The sequence below is a fragment of the Podarcis gaigeae genome, assembly GCF_964106915.1.
Source record: "Podarcis gaigeae genome assembly, chromosome: 1".
NCBI lineage: Eukaryota > Metazoa > Chordata > Lepidosauria > Squamata > Lacertidae > Podarcis > Podarcis gaigeae.
Window position 1 is genome coordinate 137,125,909 of NC_139678.1, and position 22,534 is coordinate 137,148,442.

The following is a 22,534-nucleotide window of genomic DNA, read 5'->3' on the forward strand; positions in this document are numbered from 1 at the left end:
AAGCCAAGGAGCCTGCATTCGCTCCATAGGACGCACACCCATTTCCCCTTAATTTTTGGAGGGGAAAAAGTGTGTCCTATATAGTGAAAAATACGGTAGATACCATTGCTCAAACATCTGCTTGCCTGTGGAAAAGCTGTTTCCCTTGAAGGAAGCTATTCTTGTAATACTTCCTCTGAAGCAAGTGTTGCTTCGTCAGATCCTATCATTGCTAGGTCAGTTAAATTTTGCATGCAGGGTGGTTGCTCCAGGCTGCCCCTTCCATACTTGCTTAGCCAGGTTGTCTCATGGCCCGGGGTCCCTTCATCATCATGTACACTGGCCTTGAGCCTGACAGGGCAAGGCAATCACATGTGACCTAACTTTTCTTGAGTTTTCCCCATTGTAGTGGCAGTGCACATCTGGACTGAGGAGTTCAGGGACCGTCGGGTCGGAGCCGGTACAGGGCTGTGAGTCTGGAGGTTTATTGCTTCAGGACTTCTCCTTATCTGCTTTGGAGCTTGTCATTAGTGTCTGGAGCTCTAAGTCAGACCTAGTGGGCAGGGTTGCCACCATCAGGCTTCTGGTCACAGGTGAGGCGGGCCCTTGCCCTGTTATGGATACCAGAAATATTTGGCTTTTCATTCCCCTGGGGGCAGGCTCGCTCCTAGTGCACGAAAATGGGTTCTCATTAGACAGGCATCTAATTGCTCACGTTGTGCGCCAGTTATTGCAGCCTGCGGCTTTAGCCACTGCCCAGCTGCCACCAAGAGGGCTAGAAAGTGTGTGGATAGCAGAGTGGCTCACCATGCTTTTGTCCGAATCTTTGGCGTGGGGCTTTGGCCGCGCAAGCTCCTGGGAGCATGCGGTGAGAGGTGAGGGCCTGGGGCTCAGCCCCATTTTCTCCCCAATATTGTTTTCCCTTACTGGCTTTCGCTGGAATCCGCAAGTCAGTTCTGACAGATAGTCGGAACCAATGCCTAAGCAACCACTCACATTTATGTATTTTAATAAAGTTGTGGCCAAAATTATACTAAAATGTTGGGAAACATTCTGCACAGAAACAGTAAAAATGTTTGTACCTTTAAGAACAATTTTTGTGAGCTCTGGGCTAATTGGTTGCAGCTGGCCATGGCTACAAAAGGAGAAAAGCTGCAGTTTGAACTCTGCCTGCAGAAAAACACCCACAAGGGACTTCCGGAGGCGGCGCGAACGGCAATGGCTGCCCTCTTCTAACCGCGAAGAGGGAGCTCCGCAGAAACGGGTCGTCCGCTACGGTGAAGCGGAGACCCACATCGGAAAACCACAGGCAGCAAGAGCCTGTGGCTGTGGGACTCGGCGGGCGCCAGAAGCGTCCCCCGAAACGGAGAAGGGGGTCTCTGAACGTGGAGGGGGTATCGCGGCGCTGTGAGTCGATCGCTATTCCTGTGGAATAGCTGTCGGTGAGCGCTGACCTTTCTTCCTGGAAACATCTAACTTTGAAAAGCAACAACCCGTGAGTAAGAAAAGGCAGTAAGAACTGAAAATAAATTGCTATAAATTCGGCCGAAAGCGGAAAACGTAAACAGGAAGTCCGTCTTCCGCTTCTGCTTAAGATCTAAAGCAAAAGACTTGGATGTCTGGAGCCTTTGAAGAGGCGTTAAAAACAACTAACCTGTGCATCCATTGAAGCTGCTTTTATGCTAAATCAGGATTTAACTCTTTTTTTTTAAGTGACTTATCTCCTTTATGGACTGTGTCTTACCTCTTCTCTTGGAACTTACAAATTATATTGAGAAGCCCAGGTAGTGGATCTGCCTGAAAGACAGAACTGTCAGAGTGCAGACTTGGATACTTTGTAATTTGGGTTTGCTACAATCTGAGTTTTTGTGGACTTGTTATATTGAAACATTGAAACATCTCTTCTGGCACTTGTTAGAGACATTGTAGTGTTTCTTAAACCAACTCTGCTAACTGCAAGAAAAATTGAAGGTCCTTTTGGAACTTAACTGGACGGCTGATTAACTGGATTTTAACAATTTGGCTTTTTCCCCTCAAGACATATCTGAACTCCCTCTAGAGGCCTTTGGATTTACAGTTGTACGTGGCTTTGCTTTCTCTTTCCTTTCCTTCTATTTGACTGTTTACTCTTTGGGTTGCTGGATTCTCATGGGAACAATTTAGTTTGACCTTGACTTGTAGACAAACTGGAATGAGTGGCACTGGAAGAACAAGAGCGGCTAGAGCGAAAGCTAGACAAACAACTTTAAATTTAACTTCACAGCCGCGTAGATCATCTGTTCCTACTATTTTGTCTGCTGAAGAAGTAGGAATTGAGCAACCACTGGCGGAAGATATGGCTGCAGGAGCATCTGGCTCAGTACTAGAGAAAATCTTGGAAAAATTGGAAGCTCTGGACAAGAAAGCGGATGAACAAGCGGCAAAGATTGAACAAAATACAGCCAGTGTAAATAAACTAACTGAGCAAGTCGCTTTGAACACCAAATCAATTGGAAGGCTATTTGAGACCACTGCAGAAAACCGCAAATTGGCTGAGGAAGCCAGCCAAAAAGTTGAAGAATTAAAACAAGAGGTAAGACCACTGCACAAACTGGTTGGTGAACAGCAGGCGTATTTGTCTATGATTGAATTGCGGAATCGGGAGAATAATTTGATATTGAGGTCAATACCAGAACTGGAACAAGGGAATTTAATTGAGTTCCTGACAAAATAATTTTCCAAGTTTTGGCCTTTGGAGGAAGAAAAGGACTTTAAAATTGTGACTGCTTTTAGACTTGGAAAATCAGCAAGGAAAGATAGGCCCAGAGACTGTTTGATTACCTTGAGATCTAAGGAGGAAAGGGATAAAATATTAGGCCTACATTACGAAAAGTCACAGGACATTTTGGACAAAAGAGTCGAAATTTACAAAGATATTCCTAAACAGCTTTTGGACCTTAGATCCACCTACACTGAGTTAGTAAAATTGCTGAGGAGCAACTCAATTGTTTTCAGGTGGGAATTTCCCCAAGGATTATCTTTTACATTCAGAGGGAAGAAGGTTAAAATTAAAACAGCCGAGGACAAAGATAAATTTCTGAGCGCTTACGGAGAGGATCTTCAGAAAGGGATTGAGAGACCTCCAGGGTCTGGATCATTACTGGTACACCCACCATTGGGACCTGAAGACTCGGAGAAAAAGACACCACCATCAGAGGAATAACAGATTTGTTCAGGATGTCTCTGCAACTTCTAAGCTGGAATATTAATTGCTGCAATTCCCAGGAAAAAAGGAGGAGAATATTCCATATATTGAGAAAAGAACAATTGGACATTATTTGTTTGCAAGAAACACATGTGACTAGGCTCCATAGAAAAGTGTTAATAAATAAAAGATTAGGACAAGAATTTATTTCTTCGGACCGAGTCAAGAAAAGAGGAGTGGTGATATATGCAAAGGAGTGTTGAATGGTTTCTTTAAACGTAAAGGTTCATCATTGTTCCACCTAATGTGTATGTCTTTAAGGGGCCAGAGCAAGGGCCAGAGCAAGATAACGAGACCCAGCTTTACAGCTGTGAAGCATAGCAGGTGCTGCTGAGTTGCACTGATTAAGGTGTGTCAGCATTTGCATGTAGTATATAAGAAGCAGCACCTAGCTCTCCAATTACCATGGGGGATGGGTTGGTGGTTGGGTCTGGTTTGTTGTTAATGTATTTAGTGTATAAGGAGTTTTTGTTTTTGTAATTAAAACCTTGTTTAAGTTATTTTTGAGTCCCTTTCTTTTTAATGCATGTCTCCCCAGCAAGCTCTCTGCAGCGCTACCATACTGCAAATAGCCAACATCTTTGGTTATGGGCCCAGCTGCTGAGTGGATGACTGCATATTTTTGGACTCTGAGAAAGGTTTGAAAACTCCTTCTCCTGTTAGTGTAGTTTTTGTGGGTCTGGAAGATTTCCAGAATGGTTGACCAGGTTCCTGAAGCTGAGAAGGCGCTGGTCTTCCCACAGCTAACAGATGAGAACTATAGTTTATGGTCTTTTCGGGTGGAGGTGCTTTTGACCTCTAGGGAAGTATGGACCTATGTAACTGATGACCCTCCTGACCCTGTAACTAATGCTTGGTCGAAAGAAGATGCAAAAGCCAGGGCGATAATTAATTTGGCAGTCAGCGACCAGCAAGTAGTTTATATAAGAAATAAGAAAACTGCCAAAGAAATGTGGGACAGTCTTGCAGCAGTGCATGTTAGAAAAGAGTCAGCATCTGCATTGACGTTTTTCAAGCAGTTGTACCAGACGAAGTTGCAGCCTGGTGGTGATTTGGCAGCACACTTGAGACGTCTGGAGGCAATACGCGGTGAATTAATTCGAAGGGACATGGAGATACCTGATATTCAGTATGTTTTTATCATTCTTTGTTCCCTTAACAAGGACTTTGATGGTATAGCTAGCCAGATATCTGCCGTTCCACCAGCACAATTAACTGTGGAAGGGGTAACGGCAAGATTAATGGGCGAGTTGGATAGAAGGGAGGCTTGTGCCATAAGCACTCCTATTTCCAGAAGTAATGAGGAACGCCATATGCAAACTTGTGGTGATAAAACTGCATTTAAAGCTGCAAAGCGTTGTTGGTTCTGCAATAAGCAAGGACATTTTGCAAAGAACTGCAGATCCAAAAGAAAGCAAAGTACTCCCAAGCCTGTTTCTGTTCGTCAGTCACGGTTGTCAGCCCAGCAGCCGACATCGTATCGTAAAGACAGAAACGAGCCGCGAGCTTTTCATGCTCGGACAACAGGTCGTAAAAGATTTAAAGGTGCCAAGTGGAATTCTTTTATTGTGGACTCAGGAGCATCCCAGCACGTTTGCAATGATCGAAGCTTGTTTATTTCTTTCGAAGAGGAAATTGGTAATGTACATTTAGCTAATTCACAAGTCTTGCAGTCGCTTGGCAGGGGTACTGTTAAACTTGACTCTTTAAACATTACAATAGCGAACTGCATTTACTGCCCGTCAGTGGACAATTTATTGTCAGTAAGGTGTTTTGCTCATCAAGGCATAACTGTGCGTTTCTTAAATTCAATGTGTGAGTTTTTTGAGGGGAACAAACGTCTATTGTATGCCCGGGAATCTGATGGTTTATATAGACTGTATTTTCGCACCTACTCACAATCGCCTATAAATTGCAGAACAGCACAGTCAAGCCAGGGGTTGAGGAATGTAAGGCCACATTCTGGGTGTGTCCGTGAGGCGCACAGAATTCTGGGACACCTGAATTTTGCTGATGTACTTAAGACAAAGAATATTGTTAATGGCCTCAACTTAAAACCATGTAAATTCTTTATGCAATGTCTATCTTGTTGCAAGAATAAGATTAAGGTTGCACGCAAGGGTAGGTGCTCAGATAGGAAAGTAACTGAGCCATTTGAACGTGTACATTGTGATTTAGTTGGGCCACTCCCACCATCATTAGGAGGTTCTAAGTACTGGCTCACTCTGATAGACCAATATAGTAGATATTGTTGGACTTATGCAATAGCTGAAAAGTCACAAGCATTTGAGAAGTACAAAGTTTTTTGCAACTGGGTAAAAACGCACTTTAGCAAACCAATTAAGAACCTGTTTTCTGACCGGGGCGGAGAATTTGTTTCTGAGGATTTTGAAAAATTCCTGGAAGCGCAGGGGACTACTCATGAGTTATCTTGCCCCCGAAGTCCCTGGCAAAATGGGCTTGTTGAAGTTGTGCAGCGTGACTTGCAGGCAGGGGTTAAAACTTATCTGCATGATGCTAATCTGCCCAAAGACTTTTGGGCTGAAGCGCTTAATGCATTTTGTTATGTTAGAAATCGCAGTTACCATTCTAGTTTAGATGTCACCCCCTATGAGAAGCTGTTTAAAAAACACCCTAATCTGAAATACCTACGCATTTGGGGTTCAGATGTAATTATGCATTATCCCGCTAAGCAGAAATTGGGTGAGCGTAGTGTTCAGGGGAAATTAATGGGCTACCAGCAGGGGGCGTACAGAATTTACATACCAGCAACTGGCAAATTTCATATTACCAGAAGCATGATACAAACTGTAAATTGGAATGGAGTTGCTGTTTTCCAAGATACTGATGGTATAGACAGTACTGAGGAAGAAGAGGAAGAAGCAGAAGCAGCAGCAGCAGGAAATGGTGCTTCTGAATTAATGGAAAAAGACAAAAAGCCTGTTGAATCTGATTTGTTTGATGATTTAAAGTCACAGGCACCCGAGGGGAGGTTAGATTCTCTTGATTTTTCTGACCATGAGCTGAGCCTACAGGCACCCCTTCAGTCTGACAATGATGATTTACAACCTGAAACTAGTAGTTCACTTAGTCCCATTAAGTCTGAGGAGTCTGACTCTCCTTCCGGACTGAGACGTTCAGATAGAAAGAGACAGAAGCCACAACAGTTTGCAGGTGAACATTTTAATATTGTGTATGCCAATAAGGTGGTTTTTGAGCCAAAAAGCTACAGTGACGTTCAGAATTTACCTAAACACCAAGCTGTAAATTGGTATAAAGCTATGAACTCCGAGATAGCTTCTTTAAAAGAGCATAACACTTGGTCTCTTGTACCACAAACCCCAGATATGAGACTTATTGATTCAAAATGGGTTTACAGAGTTAAAATGAATGACAAAAATGAAGTTGTAAGGTACAAGGCAAGATTAGTTGCTAGAGGTTTTCAAGAAATTCCAGGCGAAGATTATGATTTGTGTTATTCACCAAGTGCAAAATATGAAACAGTTAAGCTTTTGTTAAAAGATGCATCACAACGAGGACATTCTGTTTATCACCTAGATATAAAAACTGCATATTTGTTTGCCGATTTAAAAGAACAAATTTTTATGCGTGTCCCTGAAGGCATAGACGCCGCTGAAGGTTTGGTATGCAAATTAAATAAATCCCTTTATGGTCTGCACCAAAGTGGAAGGAATTGGCACCAAACTTTAGCAAAAGAATTGCTGGATATTGGTTTTTCACAAGGAAAGGCAGACAATTGTGTGTTTATAAAGGAAAGGGCAAACTCTGTAACAAAAATATGTGTGTGTGTAGATGACGTGTTAATTTCTACAAAAACTAAACAAGAATATGAGCAGGTAGTTTCACAGTTACAGAAGAAATTTGATGTGGTGGAATTAGGCATAGCTAAAAATTACTTATCCATGCAAATTGAGAAAGGCAAAAATGGATCTTTTCTGGTTCATCAAACTGCAAAAATTGATGATCTTGTTGAAATGCTACATTTAGAAAATGCAAATGGGAAGGAAACGCCTATGGTGTGTGGTCTCACCTTTACAGGTGAAGATAAGCCATTCCCTAACAAAACTTTGTATCGTTCTGCTATAGGCAAGCTAAATTTCATTCAGAGAATCTCAAGACCAGATATAACTTATGCTTTTCACTTTCTGGCAAAATTTGTGGAAAAGCCTACTACACAATGTTTCTCTGCTCTTAAGAGAGTGGTAATGTACCTTAAACATACCAAACATTATAGGTTGCAGTTTACATCAAGTATTGACAAAGGTTTTGAAATTTTCTGCGATGCATCTCATGCAGTGGAACAAAATAATTGCAGGGGTGTGTCTGGTATGGTGTTTTGTTATAACGGTTGTCCATTTGAATGGAAGTCCCAGACACAAACCATTGTTTGTCTCTCCACAACCGAGAGTGAATTATGTGCATGCGTTCAGGCCACTCATGATGTAGAATGGTATCTGCAAGTATTTGCAGACCTACAGATGCAAGTAACACTACCAGTAAAAGTTTACCTTGATTCCCAGAGTGGACTCGCTATCCTATGTTCAGAAACCAATACACAGCGCACTAGAGTCTTAAGATTACGTTTACAGTTTGTAAAGAAACTGATTGAGGATGAAATTATTGTATTTGAATATGTTCCAGGTGACCAACAAATTGCGGACATTTTTACTAAAGCACTTCCAAAGGTTACACATGAAAAACATGTACAAAGTATGCTTTATGTTTTTGTTCCACAATGATGAACCACAGGGGAAATGTTGAATGGTTTCTTTAAACGTAAAGGTTCATCATTGTTCCACCTAATGTATATGTCTTTAAGGAGCCAGAGCAAGGGCCAGAGCAAGATAACGAGACCCAGCTTTACAGCTGTGAAGCATAGCAGGTGCTGCTGAGTTGCACTGATTAAGGTGTGTCAGCATTTGCATGTAGTATATAAGGAGCAGCACCTAGCTCTCCAATTACCATGGGGGATGGGTTGGTGGTTGGGTCTGGTTTGTTGTTAATGTATTTAGTGTATAAGGAGTTTTTGTTTTTGTAATTAAAACCTTGTTTAAGTTATTTTTGAGTCCCTTTCTTTTTAATGCATGGTCTCCCCAGCAAGCTCTCTGCAGTGCTACCATACTGCAAATAGCCAACAAGGAGAGCCTGTCACCAAAATTTTTATTTAAAGATGAGCAAGGAAGAATTCTGGCAATTGAGATACAAAATCAGGGAGAAAAGTTTTTGATATTAGGAATTTATGCACCAAATGAGGGGAAATTGGAATTTTACAAGAAGCTGCATGAGATAATGCTGGACTATCTGGACTATGATAACATCATTATGATGGGCGATATGAATGGGGTGGATAAGTCTCAAAGCCAAAATGTGACAAAAGACAGCAGATTACCCAAAACTTTTTTTGAACTGATAGACAATATGGACTTGATTGACATCTGGAGGACAAAGAACCCTCTGGGAAGAGAGGGAACATTCTTTTCTGAAGCCCAACTGACATGGACAAGAATCGACCAAATATGGATAACTAGAGGTCTGGCACCTAAGACGAGAAAGGTGGAAATCTGCCCAAAGACCTGCTCCGACCATAACGCTGTAAGGATGGACATGAGACTAATTCCAACCGGCTCCTTTAGATGGAAGATGAATGACAACCTGTTTAGAGATCAGGAGATTACCAAAAAGGCCCAGAAACTTTTGAAGAACTACTTTGAGATAAATTTGAACACCACGGTGGAAAAAAGAATTATCTGGGATGCAAGTAAAGCGGTTATGAGAGGGTTTCTGATACAACAGAACGCTGTAAAGAAAAGAGCACAAAATGAGAAAAAAGATAAGATTTTGGAGAAAATTAAAGAATGTGAGAAGAAGTTAAGATCGAAACCGAAGTCAAAGGAGATTTTGAAAGAAAATAAATTTTACCAAGCACAATACTCCAAATTGATAAATCAGGAGGTGGAGTGGAAAGTTAAGTTAATGAAACAAAGATCATTTGAATCGGCAAATAAATGTGGAAAACTGCTAGCATGGCAGTTGAAAAAGAGACAAAAATTAAACACGATCACCAACCTAGAGACTGAAGGAAGAAACATTCAGAACCCTGTGGAGATAAGGAAGTGCTTCCAGAGATACTTTAAACAATTATACACTCAAGGGCCGCAAAATGAGGCCGAGATAGAACAATTTTTGATAAAAAATGGACTACCAAGGTTGTCTCAAGAAAATAGATCAATCCTGAACTGTAAAATATCAAGACAAGAGATTGAAGTTGCCATTCAGAATATGCAATTGGGCAAGTCTCCAGGACCAGATGGGCTTACCTCCAAATATTATAAGGTACTGAAAGACTACTTGATACATTCATTAATGGAGGTTTGCAACGAGATTATGGAGGGGAAGAAAGCACCGGAAATGTGGAATGAAGCTTTCATCACATTGATACCTAAATTAGAATTGGAAAAGACACAACTTAAGAATTACCGTCCCATTTCCCTTCTAAATGTGGATTACAAACTCTTTGCAGACATTTTAGCAAACAGATTTAAGAAGGTTTTAAGTGAAGTGATTCACAAAGACCAGGCCGGCTTTCTCCCTGGAAGACATTTGTCTGCTAACACAAGGAACATTATTGACATTTTGGAGCTTTTGCAAACAAATATTAATACTAGAGCAGTGTTAATATTTATAGATGCGGAGAAGGCCTTTGACAATATTTCTTGGAAATTCATGAAGAAAAACCTGGAAGGGATGGGAGTGGGACGGGGATTTGAAAATGGGATAGAAGCAATATACTCAGAACAAAAGGCTAAATTGATAGTTAACAATGTGGTGACAGAAGAGTTTAAAATTGAAAAAGGAACACGACAAGGTTGCCCTATTTCCCCTCTGTTATTTATTTCGGTCCTGGAGGTGCTCTTGAATATGATTAGAGGGGACCGGTTGGTGGAAGGAATTCAGGTCGGAGCGAAACAGTATAAACTTAAGGCTTTCACAGATGACCTAGTTTTGACCCTACAGGAGCCAGAATCTAGTACGAAAAGGGCATTACAATTAATTCAAGATTTTGGTCGGGTGGCGGGTTTTAAACTAAACAAGCAAAAAACTAAGGTACTGGAGAAAAATTTGACAGTTTCAGAGTCAGAAAGGTTTCAGAAGGAGACAGAGTTAAATGTGGTTAAAAAAGTAAAATATCTAGGGGTGAATATAACAGCAAAAAATCTGAGCTTATTTAAGGACAATTATGAAAAGTGCTGGTCAGAAATTAAGAGAGATTTAGAAAGTTGGTCAAGATTGAAACTTTCCTTGTTGGGTCGAATTGCTGCTATAAAAATGAATGTATTGCCAAGGATGCTGTTTCTTTTTCAGACTTTACAGATTGTGGATAAAATGGAGTGTTTTGGGAGGTGGCAAAGATATATCTCTAAATTTGCCTGGCAGGGCAAAAAGCCCAGAATTAAGTTTAAAATATTAACTGATGCTAAAGAAAGAGGGGGGTTTGCCCTGCCAGACTTAAGGTTGTATTATGAATCAGCAGCTTTTTGCTGGCTGAAAGATTGGCTGCTTCTTGAAAACACTGGTGTGTTAGATTTGGAAGGATTTAACAATGCTTTTGGATGGCATGCATATCTGTGGTATGACAAGGTTAAGATTCACAAGAATTTCAAGAACCATATTGTAAGGAAAGCAGTGTTTAATGTCTGGACAAAATATAAAGACTTATTAGAAGACAAGACCCCAAGGTGGCTATCACCTATGGAAGCTAAGGCTGTGAAAAGACCCAATATGGAGGTCGAATGGCCGAAATATTGGGAAATACTAGAAAGAGATGGAGACAATTGGAGATTGCAGAGTTTGGAGAAACTAAAAGATAAGGTGCGAGATTGGCTACATTACGCTCAGATCAAAGAGGTTTTTAAATTGGATAAAAAGTTAGGAATCCAGGTGGAAAAATCAAAATTGGAAACAGAACTGTTAGAACCTAAGACTAAGGTACTTTCAAGAATGTATAACTTGTTGCTGAGGTGGAATACACAGGATGAAACGGTTAAATCAGCTATGATAAAGTGGGTACAGGACATTGGGTACAATATCATGTTTGCTGACTGGGAAAAGCTATGGACCACCGGTATGAAGTTTACGGCATGTAATGCCTTGAAAGAAAACATTATGAAAATGATATATAGGTGGTACATGACCCCAGTCAAGCTAGCAAAAATATATCACCTGTCAGATAATAAGTGTTGGAAATGTAAGGAAACTGAAGGAACGTTCTTTCACCTCTGGTGGACTTGCCCCAGGGTTAAGGCCTTTTGGGAAATGATATATAATGAGCTGAAAAAGGTACTTAAGTATACCTTCCCTAAGAAACCAGAGGCCTGCCTTTTGGGCATTGTTGGCCAGAGGGTGTTAAAGAATGATCAAACTTTTTTTATGTATGCAACAACAGCAGCAAGGATATTGTCGCCAAACATTGGAAAACTCAAGATTTGCCCACGCTGGAAGAATGGCAGATGCAACTGATGGACTACATGGAGTTAGCAGAAATGACTGGCAGAATCCGAGACCTGGGAGAGGAAGTAGTGGAAGAGGATTGGAAGAAATTCAAGGACTTCCTACAAAAACATTGTAAATTATATGAGTGCTGAGAAGGATGAGGGATTTGAAAATAACAGGGCACCACAAAATTTGGTGAAAAGACTGTGAAAATGAGTGAATTTTATGAGAAAAATAAATTTTGAATAAGCATTATGGTAAGATTAGATATTTAAGACCTAGATAAAAATATTCAAAGATAGGGACAAAACATCAGAAAAGTGTACAATAAGAATGGAAATAAGGTGTTAAATTGCTGATTAAAGTTTTATAAATTGGGAAAGTAGGAGCGAGAGACATGAGGAAGTCCAAAAAATCAAGAAAAGTTGGTTAATGTACGATGCTAAATTTTATGTTTGTTTTTCTGTTTCTGTTTCTTTTTTGCTATGTTGTCTTTTTTCTCTATTGTTATAAAAAAAACCTCTTAATAAAAATTTCTTTTAAAAAAAAAGAAAAGAAAAACACCCACAAGCTTTACTGTTTGTTGTTTTGAAATAAAACCTTTATTTTATTTGGTTCTACACCGGTCTCATTGTGTCACAGTCTTCTGTCATCTGCCACCAGTGGAAAATCCCCCTCTAACACAAAAACCTTAAACAAAAATTCTGTGTGAATTGTGATTTATTTGGGGGTGGCTTGAGGACCTCGACACGCAAAATCTTCTACAGCAAACTATTGGCAGTAGTTTGAAAGAAATCATTAATAAGTTTACTGTCTGATGATATTTAACACCCACGGAGATCAAATAATATCTGTAGAGGTTCTAACAATTTATGTTGGAGATATAAAGGAAACCAAGGTAATATATAACATATTTTTGATCCTTCTGATCTGCTATAATAAGAGAAAATGAAGTCCCAACTGAAGTCCCATGGAGTAATTAAGTCATACTGTTTGAGCCTGTTAAAAGATCTTTTTAATAGAGAAAGAGTGATGGCAATACATCAGTTAACCATGTTGGTGGCAAGGAAGAAAAATAAGTATATAAAGGAAGAATTCCTAGATGCCAAGATCCAGGTTGGGGGCAAGTGCTCTTTAGTAAGAGAACCCCAGTAGCTATTTAAAATCACAAAACACGCAGCAAAATAAAGCATGGAAATATAGGCTTTTAGATCTTTATAATATGCCCTTCCAAGTTCCTTCCAAGTTCCCCCCTTCCACTAGCATAGAAAAAGACCACACAGTTGTAGGTTAACAATGGTTTACTTACAATTTCTCCAAAAGTCAGTTTCATGTGCTTTTCTGTTCAGCATTGAGAAATAGCTGCACAGGCAGAATGGCTTGGTTACAGTGGTGGAAGTTCCTAAATTTATAGGAACTCAAAAGACACTTGTTAGACCCGTGTGGTTTGAGCTCAGATTTCCTCACAAACTGAGCTTCTCGGGTAGACTGGAGGTGCAACAATAGGCTTGATTACCTTCCTCCCAAGGTGTGGGGGACTGACCTAGCTAAGACAGCTTACCCCATGGCATTGACTCCCTTGTGCATTAATCAGACTTAACCATGTTGGTTATATGAGGCTGGTTATCCTGTAAACCGATGTTAGATAATTATAACTGGGGGCGAGTACTGATATTGGAGAGCTGGATATCATGAATATGGAAAGTGGTACAAATGATAAAATTAACCAGTGGAGTAAGGGAAGGAGTTCAGTGACTGCTTCACTGTACTATGTATTGCTGCTCTGTACTATGTATTGGTGCAACAAACACAAGATAATCTTGAACCATACAAATTTCTGAGAACAGTTTAGTTTTAGATTGTATAAATTATGTACAATAGCTTAAATGTAATCTCTGTATTATTTCTTTTTGATGTCATTGTTTCCTACACTACATTGTTTTGTACTGTGGTTTTACTGCAAAAAATTAAAAGACGGTTGCCTGCCTCTATTCTAAGTTTAAATTCATCAGGGTGGTCAATCCTGCTTCAAAACAATGTATAAATCAAATAAGACCAATACCGCAACTGCTTCAGCAGCTTTTCACACCTGCTGCCAAACCAATTATGTACTGTCTGGATATATAAACGTTGATTTCACATATGCGCACATTATGTTTTTCAGGTTTCTGGCATGCTTCTTGTTGTTTAGTAGTCCCGAAGTGATCGCAACTGAGGAGTCCAATTCCATCCAAGTGCCCATCAGCATGCTAGCCTATAAAGACTGTTAATAAGTACAGCTAATAAAATCCAGTTTATTAGCCACCTTTTTGTAATATTTTTTTGCAGCCTTCATTGACAAAAATAAATCCTCAGCTATTCCAGTGCCAGCTTCATTCACTCTCCTGTAATGTGGCAAGTAATTAAATCCTTATAGCAACAGCAGGGGTTTCATTGCCTAGCAGAAGCTCATCTTCTCTGCCTTTCCCTGATCCAGTGAGATAATGTTTTAAATGCTAGTCCATTAAAAGGCCTCAACAACTAAACTTTTAGTTCATGATCTGCCAGTTGAACATTTTATGTTCGCTGACTCCCTTTGTTCCATTGACCTTCCAAAATACCATCATCTGTAGATTATCATCCCATCTTTCCAGGACCTTCTGCGGCTCTTCTGGTGGGTCTTGCACCTCTTTGACTTTTACTCTTCTCAGGAGAGAAAGCCAGGCACCTTTCTTATTCACACCACTTCATTTAGGTGTAAAATGGTCAGTGGGTGCTGAATGAGAGTGCGACTCCCACCCTTCAGAATTGAGCCTCTCCCCATATGTATTCAAGTCTCCAGGGCCAGATGAACTGCATCCAAGAGTATTAAAAGAACTGGCAGATGTGATCTCAGAACCACCGGCAGTCATCTTTGAGAATTCCTGGAGAACAGGCGAAGTCCCAGCAGACTGGAGGAGGGCAAATGTTGTACCTATTTTCAAAAAGGGGGAAAGAGAGGACCCAAATAATTACCGTATTTTTCGCTCTATAACACGCACCTGACCATAACACGCACACAGTTTTTAGAGGAGGAAAACAAGAAAAAAATATTCTAAACGAAACAGTGGCTGTATGATTTTTGTGGTTCATGCTGTGGCCACAGACATGTGATCTGACAGTGAGTTTGGGGTAGCCCAATACAAAAATCCTGAGGATCCATGTGGATCCATGCTTTGTAACCACGTTTTAAGTGGGGAGGGAAGGAAAAACACTCAAGGGACAAGGAGCACACGTGGGGTGTGTGGAGAAGGATGCTGCTAATAATGCAGGAGAGGCTCCTCTCCGGCTTTGCTCCTTTAAAACAAGCAGGCTCTGCTTCTCTCCCTCCTCCCCGGCAAGAAAACCACGATAGAAACCACTCTGAGACAAATCAAGAAAAATTGCGACCAACACTCTCCCCCAACAAGCGCAGTGAGGTCAAAACACACACACACAGAGAGAGAGAACTGGCCCTAAAGTCGCAGGGCGCTGGGAGAGTGAACGGGAAGCAAGAGAAGGAGCCCTCACACACACACACAGAGTGTCAATTCTAAAGTCGGAGGGAGAGCACAGGGGCGCAGGGAGAGTGAAGGAGAAGCAGGAGGAGGAGAACGATAGCTCAAGCACACACACACACACACACACAGCCCCTACAGTGGCTAATCCAAAATCGGACAGCAAAAAACTGCAGGCAGGGACAGAGAGCACGGGGTTGTTTTAAAGCAGCCAACTCCCGCTCTGCTTCTCTCCCTCCTCCCCGGCTCCGCTAGCTGACAGGAGCCGCTTACACCCGCTTTGCTGTTTCAAAGCAAGCCACGGACTGCTCACGACTGCAGCAAATTCCCCCGCCATCTGTAGGCATTTGCTCCATAACACGCACAGACATTTTCCCTTACTTTCTAGGAGAAAAAAACTGCGTGTTATGGAGCGAAATTTACGGTACCTCCCAGTCAGTCTGACATCAATACCAGGGAAGATTCTGGAGCAGATCATTAAGCAAACAGTCTGTGAGCACCTAGAAAGGAATGCTGTGATCACCAATAGTCAGCATGGATTTCTGAAAAATAAGTCATGTCAGACTAACCTGATCTCGTTTTTTGACAGAATTACAAGCCTGGTAGATGAAGGGAACGCAGTGGATGTAGTCTACCTTGATTTCAGCAAGGCATTTGACAAGGTGCCCCATGATATTCTTGTAAAGAAGCTGGTAAAATGCGGTCTTGACTATGCTACCACTCAGTGGATTTGTAACTGGCTGACTGACCAAACCCAAAGGGTGCTCATCAATGGTTCCTCTTCATCCTGGAGAAGAGTGACTAGTGGGGTGCCACAGGGTTCTGTCTTGGGCCTGGTCTTATTCAACATCTTTATCAACGACTTGGATGATGGACTCAAGGGCATCCTGATCAAATCTGCAGATAACACCAAACTGGGAGGGGTGGCTAACACCCCAGAGGACAGGATCACAGTTCAAAACGACCTTGACAGATTAGAGTACTGGGCCAAAACAAACAAGATGAATTTTAACAGGGAGAAATGTAAAGTATTGCACTTGGGCAAAAAAATGAGAAGCACAAATACAAGATGGGTGACACCTGGCTTGAGAGCAGTACATGTGAAAAGGATCTAGGAGTCTTGGTTGACCACAAACTTGACATGAGCCAACAGTGTGACGCGGCAGCTAAAAAAGCCAATGCAATTCTGGGCTGCATCAATAGGAGTATAGCATCTAGATCAAGGGAAGTAATAGTGCCACTGTATTCTGCTCTGGTCAGACCTCACCTGGAGTACTGTGTCCAGTTCTGGGCACCACAGTTCAAGAAGGACACTGACAAACTGGAACGTGTCCAGAGGAGGGCAACCAAAATGGTCAAAGGCCTGGAAACGATGCCTTATGAGGAACGGCTAAGGGAGCTGGGCATGTTTAGCCTGGAGAAGAGGAGGTTAAGGGGTGATATGATAGCCATGTTCAAATATATAAAAGGATGTCACATAGAGGAGGCAGAAAGGTTGTTTTCTGCTGCTCCAGAGAAGCGGACACGGAGCAATGGATCCAAACTACAAGAAAGAAGATTCCACCTAAACATTAGGAAGAACTTCCTGACAGTAAGAGCTGTTCGACAGTGGAATTTGCTGCCAAGGAGCGTGGTGGAGTCTCCTTCTTTGGAGGTCTTTAAGCAGAGGCTTGACCACCATATGTCAGGAGTGCTCTGATGGTGTTTCCTGCTTGGCAGGGGGTGGGACTCGATGGCCCTTGTGGTCTCTTCCAACTCTATGATTCTATGATCTAAGTGGCTCACACATGTGAATTCTCTAGACAGGTGAAAAAGCAAACAAACATATCTGCCCCATCATATCTAGTTTTGCTGCTGCAGTTCAAGGTCAGCTGCACTCTGACCAAGCGGCACAGTTGGCACCAGTTCAGCCCAGCCACCGGGTCTGTGGATACTGGGGTTTTAAGACCTTGCTGTGGCATAATTGGTCTCTGTATTCACGGCTGGGAAGGAATCTGCATGTAAACAAATTGGGCCCGTTTAGGGTGTTTGCCTTCCTCATATCAATCACCACAACTTTGGGTTGAATCCCGGAGTCTGTTTTCTGGGAGGGGGCGAAGTGGTGCATCACCCTCTTTCCTTCCCACAGGTGTGATATCTCCAGGTCCCCTGTTAAAGGGCTCTGCATACAAGTTCTGCCCTGAAGCCTAGAGGGGAGCAGATGGGCCACCAAACTTCCAGGGGACAGCCTGGGGAACTAGCTGAGTTGACTTGCATTTGGAGGTGGCCATTAACCCAGGCATGACACAGGCAGGAGAACTGATCAGGATTTGACCTGACAAAAATCAAGACAATCTGCGCAGAGGAGGAGAGGTATTTGCAGGTTTCTGCATCTGTGTGCAAAATGCTCACACCACAGCCTCTGGGAATAGTAGAGCATTAGCAGCTATGAAACAACAGCTGTCTGTTTCCTGCTTGCCTTTTCCAGTCTGCTGAGGTGTCAGCAGATACTCCCTATAAAAGGGAAATGTATCTGCGAAGATCTGAGATTCAGCCCCGTGCAGAGATAGGAAAAGCAAGGTAGGACTGGTAGCTATGAGAGAGGAAGGATTAATTCACTCTGTTAATTTTTACACAGGTTCATCAATAGCTACCATGTCCCAAACAATATCAGAATGGAGGGTCACTAATGGAGCAGAACTGGAGAAACCCACTCACTGCTATGATTGACAGCACTGCCATGTCTTGGGTGCCCCTCGGGGTGGAGTCCAGCATCGCCTTCCTTCCAGGTGGTTTCTGGGCCCCAGGATCCAAGACAATGCCAAGCTGGTGCCAAGCGTGTTGTTCTACTTTCATCTGGAGCACGTCCTCGAGGCCAAGAGGGGGTCTTGTCATCTGAGCAGCCCAGAACCTCCATCCACACTTCCCAGTCTTGCCCCCCGGGAGGTCACTTTGGTGCTGGTAAAGCAGAAATTTGATTTAACCTTGGAAGTGCATTCCAATGTCTCTGGAGACAGATGGATGCCAGCAACAATATAAAACTCTACTCCTCACCCCCTCCACCCCAAATAACTGTGTACTTTTACTTTTTTTTTTTTACTATCTTCCTGTGCTTTGGTTTCTCTTGGGTTTTCCTTTGCTGTTGCACTTTCAGTTTATGTCTTCCTTTGTGCCCCTGACTTACTTATTATTATTATATACTTATATATACCTTGCCTTTTCCTGCTTTCTTTCTTGACTCATTTACTTCACTTCTCCCCCAGCTTGTGGGGGCCAAGGAGCAAATCCTAAGCCCATGACTGCGTACCAGTTGCTAGGCAGGTTCCAGTATGGCTTTTTTGGGAATGTGGGAGAGTTTCCTTCCAAAACACTGCAGACAAAAGGACAGCAGAGTGATTACAGGTAATGAGAAAGGAGTGTTAGCTCAATAAAACCCACCAGCATCAATTAGTTTGGGGTGACAGTTGATGAGCTATAATTTGGTTGGAGTTTAAAGGTGGACATAAACCTTTTCTTTTTATTTACAGCATGACCTTCCCCAGCTCACAGAAGCTGACTGGCCAAATGAACCACAAAACAGGAATGCCATTACAATCTAAAATAATTGATTACTCAGAGGGCGTTGCCAGCGCAGTGAGAAGATCAGTGCAAAAGTGACACCATTTATTTCAAATGCCTTCTGTTCTGGCCTTAAATATTTGGAGGTGCTTGGTAAAATCAGTTCCTGTGATCAAGGTTTTTCTTGAGCAAATCAAAACCAAAATGCAATACGCACTAGATAAACATATTCTTTGAGATCCTTTTTTCTCTCCCTGTTGTGCTAAAAGCCAGTCCTATTCTTCCAGCTGCCTCAGTTGCCCATCATTTCATAAGAATTTACATTTGAAATTTATCAGTGGAGAGTTCAGTGAGATTCTCCGGGGTGTGATATGTGAGTTTTTTGCACGTGCCTTGTTACAGGTTGTTTGTGATTGCCCTTTCCTATTATTCTATGATCCTCAGATGAAGGGCAGTACGGAGAATTTAATAATAATAATAATAATAATAATAATAATAATAATAATAATAATAATAATATACAAAATTATTTACGTAAGTCATGTAAGTTAGGAATTTAACACAATTAAAGACAAGTGCACCCCAGTCAGATGGGGAGGGGACAAATAATGAAATTACTATAAATATTTGTAATAGTAGTATTAAACATAATTGTTTCCACACCATTTGTTTCAATGCAAAGGAAACACAGTTAAAAAACAAAGAGGGAAGTAATCAATTACAAACTATTTGTGGACTGGAAAAAACACAGCTGGACTTATTTCTGTTGCATTAAAATATCAACAAACTGAAGAAATCTCATAAGATATCATAGAGCCCCAAAATGCCAACAAACAAAACAAATTCAGCCAACAAACTATCGCAAAGCCCAGGTGCCTTTTGACCTTGGTCTTCCTCTTGGTCTCAACAAACAGTAAACCAAATGTTGTATATATAAATCAAAAGGGAACATCACAAATGGATATTCTTGATATCTGGCAAATATACACTGTTTGTGTTCATATTATTTTGCTTTGGATAAAAAGTCATGTATTGTTTGCTTCTAATTGTTATTAGATTCCATCAAATTGTTTTCTCTATATTATATGCATTTACATTAGCTTGCAACTACTTTTAAAAAATATGAACGTTTTTAATCATACCTTCAGTTTGCTGTTATTAATTTCCTTCTTCAAATGATTTAATTTCTGTTAAAAGGGATTTCCACTTCTGTTTCCATTTTTGTCTGACATCCCTAGCTGCAGAAAGAGAATATTGACTCTCACATCACCACTGATCCCTCCTCAGCAAAGGTGCCTAAACTCTGCTCAAACAAAAATATAAAATAGTTTCTCAGGTTTTGAGTTGTCTTTTTCACATTGAAATCATTAGAATTTGGAGGTAAAATATGGAAGAGCGCTACCTCCCCCCACTTTGGCAAAATATATTTATGGGGGTTTCTAAGTCTGCTACCACAAAAACCTTGAAAACATAAACAATATATGGCATTTATTTGCTGCACATTTTACACATTCCTTTGGTAGAACTCCATATTAGCACAGTGTTTATAATCCTTTCCCAGACTGCTTAAGTCTTTCATAGACATGATCTCAGTAAACCTTTAAAGGTAATATGAGGATTCTGCAGACGGAGGCTAGTGACTGGGGGGGACTGGGGCTCAGAGAGAGCAGCTTGCCCGGAGCTACACATTATGTACCTGACACAAGACTTTAGATAGCGGCTTCGGATACACAGCGCATGTCAAAGGCAAGGAGGAGACAGAGACTGACCAGACCCCTCGCCCAGTCAGCCTTCCTGCCTTCCTCCAGGTCTTCAGGAGGGCTGCTGCTGCTGCTGCATCACAAAGCCTGGCTTCTGTGGCTTATGGCACAGAGAAAAGGAAGTGCATTTTGCCCCCATGAGCCGACGCCCCCTCCCAGAAGCCCCAAAGACCAGGAGAGAGTCCTGCCTTCCCCTTCCCCATGTGGCATGAAGTGAGGCCCAGATCCGCAGGCCTCTTTGCACAAGCCGGGAAGGATGGGACCAGGCTTTGGGAGGGAGCCCTATCTGCTTCATGCCCTTATCTCTGACTATGAAAATCCTCTGTAGCAGCCAACCCAAGCAACTTCATCAGAAGGAACAAAATATGTTTAAAGTTTGATTTTGATTTACAAACTGGGGGGGGGGGGGTGTTAGGAGGCAGAAAAAACAATTACTGTGGTTTGTCTCATGTTTTTAATTACTCTTATAGCTCATCACTAGGGGGAACCCTGACCATTAGGTCCAGTCATGACCGACTCTGGGGTTGTGCGCTCATCTCGCTCTATAGGCCGAGGGAGCCGGTGTTTGTCCGCAGACAGCTTCCGGGTGATGTGGCCAGCATGACTAAGCCGCTTCTGGTGAACCAGAGCAGCACACGGAAACACCGTTTACCTTCCCGTCTGAGCAGTCCCTGTTTATCTACTTGCACATGACGTGCTTTTGAACTGCTAGGTTGGCAGGAGCAGGGACCGAGCAACAGGAGCTCACCCTGTCACGGGGATTCGAAAGCTCATCACTGGGCAATGTTTATTAAAGTTACTGCAACCAAAACCAAAAAATCAGAACAGTTTGCACTTTACATTCAGGCTTTGCATTGGGGGCTGCACCCCAAAATTAAGCTATTGGGTTTCCTGAGTTTTCTCTGTGCTTGCAGACTTTGTGAATGCTTGCTCCTGAGTCCTGCCTGTGACTACCAAAGCAGTTTCAAATTCAGTTGTTCTTGGCAAAAAGCATGGATCACTATACCACAGAAGTGTAAACATGGCTTTGGGTGTTTAATAATTTTTTCTATAGGCCACCTTTTGAGTCATAGCTTGGTCACAGAATTGTAGAGCTGGAAGGGAACAAGGGGCATCTAGTCCAACCCCTGCAAAGAATCTATACTATATGCAAACCCCGTACTTGAAAGCAAAAATAGAAAAGAAAATCTATGTATCGTTGATGCTTTAGCCTGAATTCCCCAGAGATACATTTGAACTTCCAAATGTTTTGTTTGTTTCTACCCCCACTTGCCCCATACCATAGTTTGTTTCTACCCCCACTTGCCCCATAACATAGTAGTAGTTTTCTGAACAGCTTGGACATTATATTTAAAAAGAATTCAGAGAAAAGGAAACTCAGTCTCATTTTGGAAAAGAAATAATAAGTATTCATGGAATAGTAAGGAACTGTACGGTATATTTTCCTTCATGTGTGCTTAAAAATAAACCAGTGTGTAGTGTATTTTTGGTACATATATAAAAATACATTCATCTGGTAGGGGTAGAGGAAATATAACGCAAAGTGTAGGTTAAATATGTTATGAGTAGCATTACAGCAGTTCAAAAATATGATATTACTGGCAGTGGCAATATTTGTGCCGTGATCAGCTTTCTACACTTTCTTTTTTCCTTTTTTGCTGCTGCTGCTGGGTTTGGGGAGAGAGAGAGAGAGAGAGAGAGAGAGAGAGAGAGAGAGAGTGTGTTTGGTCATCTTAAGGCACAATGCTTTGATTTGGCAGAAACTCTGGTTTTGCTGGGCGATACTCCAGGGATCTACTTCCTCTGCTACTGGCTGCAGCGGTGGAACAGCTAAAATAGGGTTGAGAGGATGGCGGAGAAAGGAGCACACATTCCTCTATGCCTGCAAACCTTGAGGACACTCTGCACTAGGCCCAGAGCTCGCATCTCCCTAACATCTCCATGACAGAGCAGAGGATAACAGCATTATTATTAATAATAATAATAAT